Source organism: Pituophis catenifer, unplaced genomic scaffold (assembly GCF_029215685.1).
Source record: "Pituophis catenifer annectens isolate HBS135680 unplaced genomic scaffold, rPitCat1.0.hap2 SCAF_3, whole genome shotgun sequence".
In the NCBI taxonomy this organism is placed as follows: Eukaryota; Metazoa; Chordata; class Lepidosauria; order Squamata; family Colubridae; genus Pituophis; species Pituophis catenifer.
Genome location: NW_027256883.1, coordinates 212,601,891 through 212,612,672, shown reverse-complemented (window position 1 = coordinate 212,612,672; position 10,782 = coordinate 212,601,891). Strand labels below are relative to the sequence as shown.

General features: G+C 48.5%; 1 protein-coding gene across 1 annotated transcript in view; it reads left to right on the top strand.

The window, feature by feature from the left end:
• The first annotated feature begins 7,165 nt into the window (after positions 1-7,165).
• The window catches only part of CSNK2A1 (casein kinase 2 alpha 1), a 53,275-nt gene continuing 49,658 nt past the window's right edge, over positions 7,166-10,782 (top strand). The window contains 1 exon segment of the mRNA XM_070941836.1: positions 7,166-7,199. The gene's annotated coding sequence lies outside the window, so the exon portion shown is untranslated.

The window sequence follows — 10,782 nt, the reverse complement described above, 5'->3', positions numbered from 1 at the left end:
GGCTACCGCAAAGAAGAGGGGGTCAACCTATTCTCCAAAGCAGGGGTCACCAGCCTTTTGGACCCTCAGGGACCACTAAATTCATAATTTTGAATCCTGCAGACCACGAATATGATTTTTTTAAAAAAGATAAATAGTATTTAGTGCAATATAAAAAATGCAAATAATTTTTCTGCGGACCACCAAAATTTTCTCGCGGACCATCAGTGGTCCATGGTCCACCAGTTGGTGACCGCTGCTCCAAGGGCACCTGAGGGCAGGACAAGAAGCAACGGATGGAAACAAATCAAGGAGAGAAGCAATCTAAAAATAAGGAGGCACTTCCTGACAGTGAGAACAATCAATCAGAGGAATGAGTTGCCTCCAGAAGTTGTGGTTGCTTCATCACTGGAGGTTTTTAAGAAGAGATTGGATAACCATCTGTCTAAAATGATATAAGGTTCTGGGCTGCATAAACAGAGGGATAGAATCAAGATCACGTGAAGTGTTAATACCACTTTATAATGCTTTGGTAAGGCCACACTTGGAATATTGCATTCAATTTTGGTCGCCACGATGTAAAAAAGATGTGGAGACTCTAGAAAGAGTGCAGAGAAGAGCAACAAAGAGGATGAGGGGACTGGAGGCTAAAACATATGAAGAACGGTTGCAGAAATTGGGTATGTCTAGTTTAATGAAAAGAAGGACCAGGGGAGACATGATAGCAGTCTTCCAATATCTCAGGAGTTGCCACAAAGAAGAGGGAGTCAATATTCTCCAAAGCACCTGAGGGTAGAACAAGAAGCAATGGATGGAAACTAATCAAGGAGAGAAGCAATTTAGAACTAAAGAGAAATTTCGTGACAAAACAATCAGTGGAACAACTTGCCTCCAGAAGTTGTGAATGCTCCAACACTGGAAGTTTTTAAGAAGAGGTTGGATAACCATTTGTCTGAAGTGGTGTAGGGTTTCCTGCCTGGGCAGGGGGTTGGACTAGAAGACCTCCAAGGTCCCTTCCAACTCTGTTATTCTATAAGGGGAAAACTTGTTCTGTAACCAGTTTTTAATCTCAGTCTGTATGGCCCGGTGCTGCCATCTAGCAGAGATAGAGGTTAAACTTGAAAGCTCTTCTTAAAAACTTCCATTGTTGGAGCATTTACAACTTCTGGTGGCAAGTTGTTCCACTGATTAATTGTTCTTACTGTCAGGAAGTTTCTCCTTAGTTCTAGGTTCTCTCCTTGGTTAGTTTCCACCCGTTGCTTCTTGTCCTGCTTCTGGTGCTTTGGAGAATAGCTTGACTCCCTCTTCTTTGTGGCAGCCCCCGAGATATTGGAAGACTGCTATCATGTCTCCCCTAGTCCTTCTTTCCATTAAACTAGACACACCCAATTCCAGCAACCGTTCTTCGTATGTTTTATCCTCTCATCATCTTTGTTGCTCTTCTCTGTGTTGGCTGTAAAGTGCAGAGAAGCGTGTGTTTTTCCAACAGAAATGTGCTTTGGGTTGAGTTTGAGGTGCATACCTTTTATGTATTTATATCAGAGGTGGGTTTCAGCAGGTTGTGACCAGTTCTGGAGAACCGGTAGCAGAAATTTTGAGTAGTTCGGAGAACCGGTAGTAAAAATTCTGACTGGCCCCACCCATATCTATTCTCTGCCTCCCGAGTCCCAGCTGATTGGGAGGAAATGGGGATTTTGCAGTATCCTTCCCCTGGAGTGGGGTGGGAAGGGAGATTTTGCAGTATCCTTCCCCTGCCACACCCACCAAGCCACACTCACCAAGCAGTGCCATGCCCATCAAGCCACACCCACAGAACCGGGAGTAAAAATTCTGACTGGCCCCACTCACATCTATTCTCTGCCTCCCGAGTCCCAGCTGATCGGGAGGAAATGGGAATTTTGCAGTAATCTTCCCCTGGAGTGAGGAGGGAATGGAGATTTTACAGTATCCTTCCTCTGCCACGCCCACCAAGCCACACCCACCAAGCAGTGCCACGCCCATCAAGCCACACCCACAGAACCGGGAGTAAAAATTCTGACTGGCCCCACTCACATCTATTCTCTGCCTCCCGAGTCCCAGCTGATCGGGAGGAAATGGGGATTTTGCAGTAATCTTCCCCTGGAGTGGGGAGGGAATGGAGATTTTACAGTACCCTTCCCCTGCCACGCCCACCAAGCCACATCCACAGAGCCGGTAATAAAATTTTTTGAAACCCACCACTGATTTATATATTTATTCTCCTTTATGGATACGTTTTATCACAACACAGGTTTCAGGCCTGGGCACAGCACGGAAATGGCATTGGTCGCGTTGGTTGATGATCTCTGGAGGGCTCGGGACAGGGGCTGCTCCTCTGTTCTGGTCCTGTTAGACCTCTCAGCGGCTTTTGATACCATCGACCATGGTATCATGCTGCACCGGCTGGAAGAGTTGGGGGTGGGAGGCACCGTGTTACGGTGGTTCTCCTCCTTTCTCTCCGACCAGTCGCAGTTCGTGTTGGCAGGGGGGCAGAGGTCGACCTTGAGGCCTCTTATATGTGGAGTGCCTCAGGGGTCGGTCCTCTCGCCCCTCCTGTTCAACATTTATGTGAAGCCGCTGGGCGAGATCATCCGTGGCTTTGGGGTGAGATACCATCAGTACGCTGATGATACTCAGCTGTACATCTCCACCCCAGGCCACCCCAACGATGCCCTTGAAATGATGTCCCAGTGCCTGGAGGCTGTACGGATCTGGATGGGGAGGAACAGGCTCAAGCTCAACCCTTCCAAGACTGAGTGGCTGTGGTTCCCGGCATCCCGATATGGTCAGTTGACTCCATCACTGACTATTGGGGGCGAGTCTTTGGCCCCCACAGAGAGGGCTCGCAATCTGGGAGTCCTCCTGGATACGCAGCTGTCCTTGGAGGAACATCTGACGGCGGTAACCAGGGGGACCTTTTATCAGGTTCGCCTGATCCGCCAGTTGCGGCCCTTTCTTGATCGGGATTCCTTGTGCACAGTCACTCATGCCCTCGTAACCTCTCGCCTTGATTACTGCAATGCTCTCTACATGGGGCTCCCCTTGAAGAGCACCCGGAGGCTCCAACTGGTCCAGAACATAGCAGCGCGGGTAGTGACAGGAGCAGCGTGGCGCTCCCATGTAACACCGCTCCTGCGTGAACTGCACGGGCTCCCGGTGGTCTTCCGGGTGCGCTTCAAGGTGTTGGTTATCACCTTTAAAGGGCTCCATGGCATAGGGCCTAGATATCTTCGAGACCGCCTGCTGCTACCGACGACCTCCCACCGACCCGTGCGCTCCCACAGAGAGGGCCTCCTCGGGGTGCCATCAGCCAAACAATGCAGGCTGGTGACCCCCAGGGGGAGGGCCTTCTCTGTGGGGGCTCCTACCCTCTGGAATCAGCTGCCCCCAGAGATAAGGAGAATCCAAGACCTCGGTGCCTTCTGCCGTGCCCTTAAAACTTTCTTTTTTCAACAAGCCGGGCTGGCTTAATTTCTTTTTAAGGGTTTTTTTAATTGTTTTGTTTTGTTTATCGTTTTAATTAATGGGGCCAAATCTATATATATTTTTTAAATGTGTTTTAATATTTGTATTTGATGTTTTTATTTGGCTGTTCACCGCCCTGAGTCCTCAGGGAGAAGGGCGGTATACAAATTTAAAAATAAAATAAATAAAATAAAATAAACACAGCACTTTTTGTTCAGCACCAGGAATTAATTCTGCATTGTGTAACTCCGCACCGTATAACATGCGCTGTAGCGATTTATTAGCATTGGCTGAGAACGCAGCGCGGCGAAGGGGCATGGGTAGAGTTCAAATGCCCTCTAGTGGAAAATGGTGATTGGGCAGTGATTGGATTTGCAAAATGCTAACCTGTTTGGTTTGTGAATTTAGGTCTTTCTCTTTCTCTCGGGCCTAGAAGGAGGCAAACCATTTCTGAAATCTTACTCAGAAAAGTTGAAAGATTTCTCCAGGCCGAGAGTGTGTTTCCCTCTGTTTGTGTGTGTATTGCATTTTTTTTTAAAAATTGATTTATATGCCGCCCTTCTCCGGAGATTCAGGGCGGCTTACACTACGTTACGCAATAGCCTTCATACTTTTGTATATTTATACAAAGTCAGCTTGTTGCCCCCACAAACTGGGTCCTCAATTTACCTACCTTAGAAAGGATGGAAGGCTGAGTCAACCTTGAGCCTGGTGGGATTCGAACTTACAGTAATTGCAGACAGCTGGTGTTAATCACAATGCTATCAGTCTGCTGAGCCACCAGGCCCTATATTGGGCTTGGTGGCTCAGTATATGAAACACCAGGAGTTTCCTTTCCACCTGTCCCACTCTTTTTAGCTTTTGTCGTTCATACAGGTCATCTTCAACTTACGGCCACAATGGGGCTCAAAATGTTTCCGTGGCTAAGCGAGACCGTTGTTAAGTGAAAAGCCACAGTGGCGCAGTGGTTAGACTGCAGTACTGCAGGCTATTTCTGCTTCCTGCCGGCTGCCGGCAATTTGGCAGTTCAAATCTCACCAGGGTCAAGGTTGACTCTGCCTTCCATCCTTCTGAGGTGGGTAAAACGAGGACCCAGATTGTTGGGGGCAAGAGGCTGACTCTGTAAACTGCTTAGAGAGGGCTGTAAAACACTGTGAAGCGGTATATAAGTCTAAGGGCTATTGCTATCACAACGTCTGTAGAGATTCTCAGTCATCCAGGTCATGGCTGTCCCAAAGGTGCTTTTTTCAGGAGGCAACTGGACTTTCTTATTTTCTGTTTTGAAGACATTTCACTTTTCATCCAAGAAGCTTCTTCAGCTCTTCTTTCTTTTGTCTTTTTTTGTCTTTTATTAGATTTATATACCGCCCTACTCCCGAAGGACTCAGGGCGGTGAACAGGCACAAAATAAAATACATAAATACAAAAGTTAAAAGATATAATTAAAACCAGATTAAATAATTTAGCCCAAGACAATTAAAAAATCCCAATAATTTAAAACAAATTAAAATTTCGATGTAAAAGAATTTTAAAACAGGGGAGAAAATTAGGCCAGGCCGGCTTGCTGGAATAGAAGAATCTTAAGAGCACGGCGGAAAGTGCGTAGATCTGGGATCCTTCGTATCTCTGGGGGGAGCTCGTTCCAGATAGTGGGTGCCCCCACAGAGAAGGCCCTCCCCCTGGGGGCCACCAGTCGAATCACCGCTCTGAATCACTTATAATATTTTTCCACCTTTCTTGCCACAGCTGTTAAACGAATCACTGCAGTTGATAAGTTAGTCACAGGGTTGTTAAGTGAATCTGGCTTCCCCATGGACTTCGCTTGTCAGAAAGTCGCAAAAGAGGATCACGTGACCCCGGGACACTGCAACACCGTCATAAATATGAGTCAGTTGCCAAGTCTCCGAATTTTGATCATGTGACTGTGGGGTTGGTGCAGCAGTCATAAGTGTGAAACAGTCATTTTTTCAGTGCCATTGTAATGGTCACTGAATAAATGGTTTGTCAGTCAAGGTCTACCTGTATATAAATTTGTTTAATGAATAATTAAAACAAATAATAAACTTCCCATAGGTTTTGGGAATCAGGAGGCATATATATATATATATATATAATAATAATAACAAAAATGCTGAATCCAGTTTGAACATCTGGCGGACTGTGCGATGAACCACAACCACAAAATTGAAGAATTGAGGAAGCTTCTTGGATGAAAAGAAGGGAAACATCTTCAAGGAAAACAAAGAAAGTCATCCCCATTGTTCCCAGCCAGACTGTCCCGAGGCCATGAAATGAAGACTCTGGAGAGGAGGGAGGGAGGGACAGAGAAATTGAGAGAGAGAGAGACAGAGAAAAAGAGAGGGAAAGAGAAAGGGAGGGGGAGAGAGAAAGAAATTGAGAGAGAGAGAATTGAGAAAGAGAGAGACAAAGAGACACACACACACACAGAGAAATTGCGAAAGAGAGAAAAAGAGAGACAGAAAGAGAAACTGAAAAAGAGAAAAAGAAAGAAAAAGAGAGAGGGAAAGTGAAAGGGAGTGAGGGAGAGAAAGAAAGAGAGAGAGAGAATTGAGAAAGAGAGAGAGAGAAAGAGAGAGGGAAAGAGAAAGAGGGAAAGACACACAAAGAAAGAAATTGAGAAAGACAGACAAATTGAAGGAGAGAGAGAAAGAAAGAGAGGGAAGGGGGAGAAAGAGAGGGAGAGAGAAAGAAGGAAAAAGAAAGAGAGAGAGAGAGGGAATGGGGCGGAGAGACACATAGAGAGACACTGAGAGACAGAAAGAGAGGGAAAGGAGGAGAAAGAGAGGGAGAGAGAAAGAAAGAAAGAGAGAGAGAGAAAGAGAGGGAATGGGGTGGAGAGACACATAGAGAGAGACTGAGAGACAGAAAGAGAGGGAAAGGGGGAGAAAGAGAGGGAGAGAGAAAGAAAGAAAGAAAGAGAGAGAGAGAGGGAATGCGGCGGAGAGACACATAGGGAGAGAAACTGAGAAAGACAGAAAGAGAGGGAAAGGGGGAGAAAGAGAAAGAGCGAGACAGAGAGAGAGAGAAATTGAGAAAGAGAGGGAATGGGACAGAGAGACAAGAGAGAGAGAGAAATTGAGAAAGAGAGGGAATGGGACAGAGAGACAAGAGAGAGAGAGAAATTGAGAAAGAGAGAGAAAGAGAGAGAGAAAGAGAGAGAAACTGAGAAAGAGCGAGACACAGAGAGAGAGAAATTGAGAAAGAGAGAAAGCGAGAGACAAAGAGAGAGAAATTGAGAAAGAGAGAAAGAGAGAGACAAAGAAAGAGAGAGAAACTGAGAAAGAGAGAAAGCGAGAGACAAAGAGAGAGAAATTGAGAAAGAGAAAGACAAAGAAAGAGAGAGAAACTGAGAAAGAGAGAAAGCGAGAGACAAAGAGAGAGAAATTGAGAAAGAGAGAGAAAGAGAGAGACAAAGAAAGAGAGAGAAACTGAGAAAGAGCGAGACAGAGAGAAAGAGAAATTGAGAGGGGGAGGGAAATAAGCCAGGCCGTGCCTCCCAACCAAACTCCATCTCCCAGCATCCAGCGCGGGAAGGCGGAGAAAGCATAGAGCGCGAGGGCGAGAGCGGCCAGGCGAGGAGGGAAAGCGAGCCGCTTCCGCTTCCGGCCAGCCTCGCTTTGGGCCCTGCGGTGGCGGCCGAGCCTTGTGCCGCCGCCATATTGTCTGTGTGAGGCCGGTGAGGCGGGTGGACGGTGGGGCGCCCGGCGGCTGCTGAGGTAACGGCGAGGCGGGGACGCTCCGAGGGGGGGGCCGAGCAGGGCGGTGGGGGGGGGGGGAAACCTTCCTGCAACCCCTTTGGCGGAGGGGCGGCGATGAATGGGGGGGGGGGCGCCGCTGTAGCCTCCAGGAAGGGAGGGGGAAAAAAAGGGGGGGGGGGGTCCGTGAATGGGGGCGCTGCTCCTGCCAACCCCTCCCCCCCCGCCCATTGAGGCGAGGCTCCTTTGGGGTGGGCCTTTCCTCGCCCCCCCTCCCCCATTCCAGTGCTCCTTCCCCAACCTGGCGCCCTCTAGCTGCGCTACGTTCACCCCTCCCCCCACCACCAGAATGGGGTGGGGGGGTGGATGGGAGCTTGGCAGGCGGGGCTGGGGAGGGAGGGAGGGAGGGTCTTCCACAAGGGGGAGAGGGACACACCCCTGTTTGCAAGGAAGTCTGGTTGGGGGGGCATTCTGGGGAAGGGGGGGACCAAGGACCCCTCCCCAAACTAAGACACCCTCCCCATATATCTAAACTAATGGGGGAGCAGGCAGGGACCCCCCCCAAGAGGGAAGACTCATAAGATTCTCCCCCTCAACCAAGACCCCCCCAATATATTTAAACTAATGGGGGAGCACGCAGGGGGACCCCCCCAAGAGGGAGGACCCTCAGATTCTGGGTTAAGATTCTCCTCCCCCAACCAAGACCCCCCCTATATCTAAACTAATGGGGGAGCAGGCAGGGGGACCCCCCAAGAGGGAAGACTCATAGATTCTGGGTTAAGATTCTCAACCAAGACCCCCCCCCCCCAATATATTAAAACTAATGGGGGAAGAGGCAGGGGGACCCCCCCCAAGAGGGAGGACCCTCAGATTCTGGGTTAAGATTCTCCCCCCCAACCAAGACCCCCCCCCATATATCAAAACTAATGGGGGAGCAGGCAGGGGGACCCCCCCAATAGGGAAGACTCATAGATTCTGGGTTAAGATTCTCTCCCTCAACCAAGACCCCCCCCAATATATTTAAACTAATGGGGGAGCATGCAGGGGGACCCCCCCAAGAGGGAGGACCCTCAGATTCTGGGTTAAGATTCTCCCCCCAACCAAGACCCCCCCCATATATCGAAACTAATGGGGGAGCAGGCAGGGGGACCCCCCCAATAGGGAAGACTCATAGATTCTGGGTTAAGATTCTCAACCATGATCCCCCCCAATATATTTAAACTAATGGGGGAGGAGGCAGGGGGACCCCCCCAAGAGGGAGGACCCTAAAAATTCTGGGTTAAGATTCTCCCCCTCAACCAAGACCCCCCCCCAATATATTTAAACTAATGGAGCAGGCGAGGGGGGGGGGCTCCCAATAGGAAAGACTCATAGATTCTAGGTTAAGATTCTCCCCCTCAACCAAGACCCCCGCCCCATATATCTAAACTAATGGAGGAGCAGGCAGAGAGATACCCCTTCCCCCAAATAGGGAGGACCCTCAGATTCTGGATTGTCCACCACCAAGGACAACCCCTCCCCTAATCCAAGACCCTCTCCCCCCATATATCTAAACATTGGTGATAGCATTAGATTCCCCCCCTCATGCTGTGTAGCATATGGGGCAGGATCTGATGCTAATGCTACCACCAATATTTGGATATATTGGGGGGGGCTTGGTTTACGTGGGGGCTTAGTGGTGGAGAGTCTTAATTCAGAATCTCTATATGGGGGGGTGGGGGGTCCCCCTATTTGCACCCCCATTCATTCATTCATTCCTCCCTCTCTCCCCCTAGGGCTGATTCGGGAGTGGGGGGGGTATGTCTTGGCTCCTGTTGAGATCCTGGCATCTGGCTGGAGGGGAAGGAAAAAAAAAAAGCTGCAACTCGTTGGCAGTGTGATATTGTCGTTGTGCGAACGGGGAGGGCGAAAGGGAGGCTGCCTGGGAGGTCTGCAGTGCTGCATCCTCCCAGCAATCTTTCTCGGGGTGGGGTGGGGGGTGGCTGTGGGGTTATCAGCTGGGTTTCATTGGAAGGGACTGTTAAATCCCAGTTTGCATCCTGGTTTATTATGACGGGGCGCAGCAGGGCGTCCCAACACGTGTGTCATTTTGCTTGTGTGTTCAGGATCTCTTTCGTTGCTTTGAGGGATCTTTTTCCCCCCCCTCTGATCAATTTTTATTTTCCTTCCCTGTGGTTTTCTGATAATTGAGCTGGGTGTCTGAGTGGGGCTCCAGTGTCTGGCAGCGGTAGAAATAATTATGGGTGGTTTAAATCATGCTTGTGGATCTCTTGAGTCAGAAGACCCTTTGCTTGGGAGTAGTTTCATTTGAGGTTGTTTTCCTTTCCTGCTTTAAACTTTGTCGTCCCCTCACCCCCATCACCCCCATCGCCCGGTTAAAAGATAATATTTGTAACTCGGGGCTGAACTGGGAGGTTCTTGGTGCTCTCTGAGCTTGCTTGTCTTCTTGCAGATGTTGCATTGCCAAACTTGGTAACATCATCAGGGTTGGAAGGGAGCGGGGTTTGTGGAAAGGAGGAGGAGGAGGACAGTAACAACAGAGGACTGTGGAGTCCTTGGTGCTCTCGGAGCTTGGTTGTTTTCTTGCAGACGTTTCGTGACCCAACTAGGGAACATCTTCAGTGCTAAAAGGGAGTGGGGTTTGAGGAGGATTATGGGGTTGGTGGTCTCTGAGCTTGGTTTCGTGACCCAACTAGGGAACATCTTCAGTGCTAAAAGGGAGTGGGGTTTACAGAGCAGAGGATGATGATTATGGGGTCACTGGTGCTCTCTGAACATAACAGTTCATGACCCAACTAGGTAATATCAGTGCTAATCTAACACTGATAATGTTATCTAGTTGGTTAATAAAACATCTTCAAGAAAATCCAGCTCAGAGAGCACTAAGGACCCCATAGTTTTCCTCCTCCACTCCACAAACCCCATTCCCTTATTTTTTTTTTTTAATTTGATTTATATGCCGCCCTTCTCCGGAGACTCAGGGCAGCTTACAATGCGTTAAGCAATAGCCTTCATCCTTTTGTATATTTATACAAAGTCAGCTTATTGCCCCCACAATCTGGGTCCTCAATTTACCTACCTTAGAAAGGATGGAAGGCTGAGTCAACCTTGAGCCTTGGCGAGATTCGAACCTGCAGTAATTGCAGGCACCTGGTCTTAATAACCAGCTTAATAACAGGGCGCCTTAGACCACTGTACTACCAAGGCTCTTATAACACTGATGATGTTACCTAGTTGGGTAATGAAATGTCTGCAAAAAACCACCACCACCACCAAACTCAGAGAACATCAAGGGCCTTTTTCTCCTTACTACTGGTTGAATGTATTCAGGGCATCATTACTCCATCCCTCCGTCGGCAATCTTCAAGAGCCAGCTGGTGATTACTAAGCAATCCTGTGGGTTTAAAACAGTTAAGCAAAACTGTTTGGAAACTATTTCTTGTATTTAAAACTTGTTGAGGCTTTTCCAAGCCTGTTATTATAAGTAGAAATGTTATACAGGTAGTCCAGACTTTCTGTGGCTAAGCGAAACAGTGGTTAAGTGAGCATTGCCACATTTTACGACTTTTCTGGCCACAGTTGTGAAATGAATCACTGCAGAAAG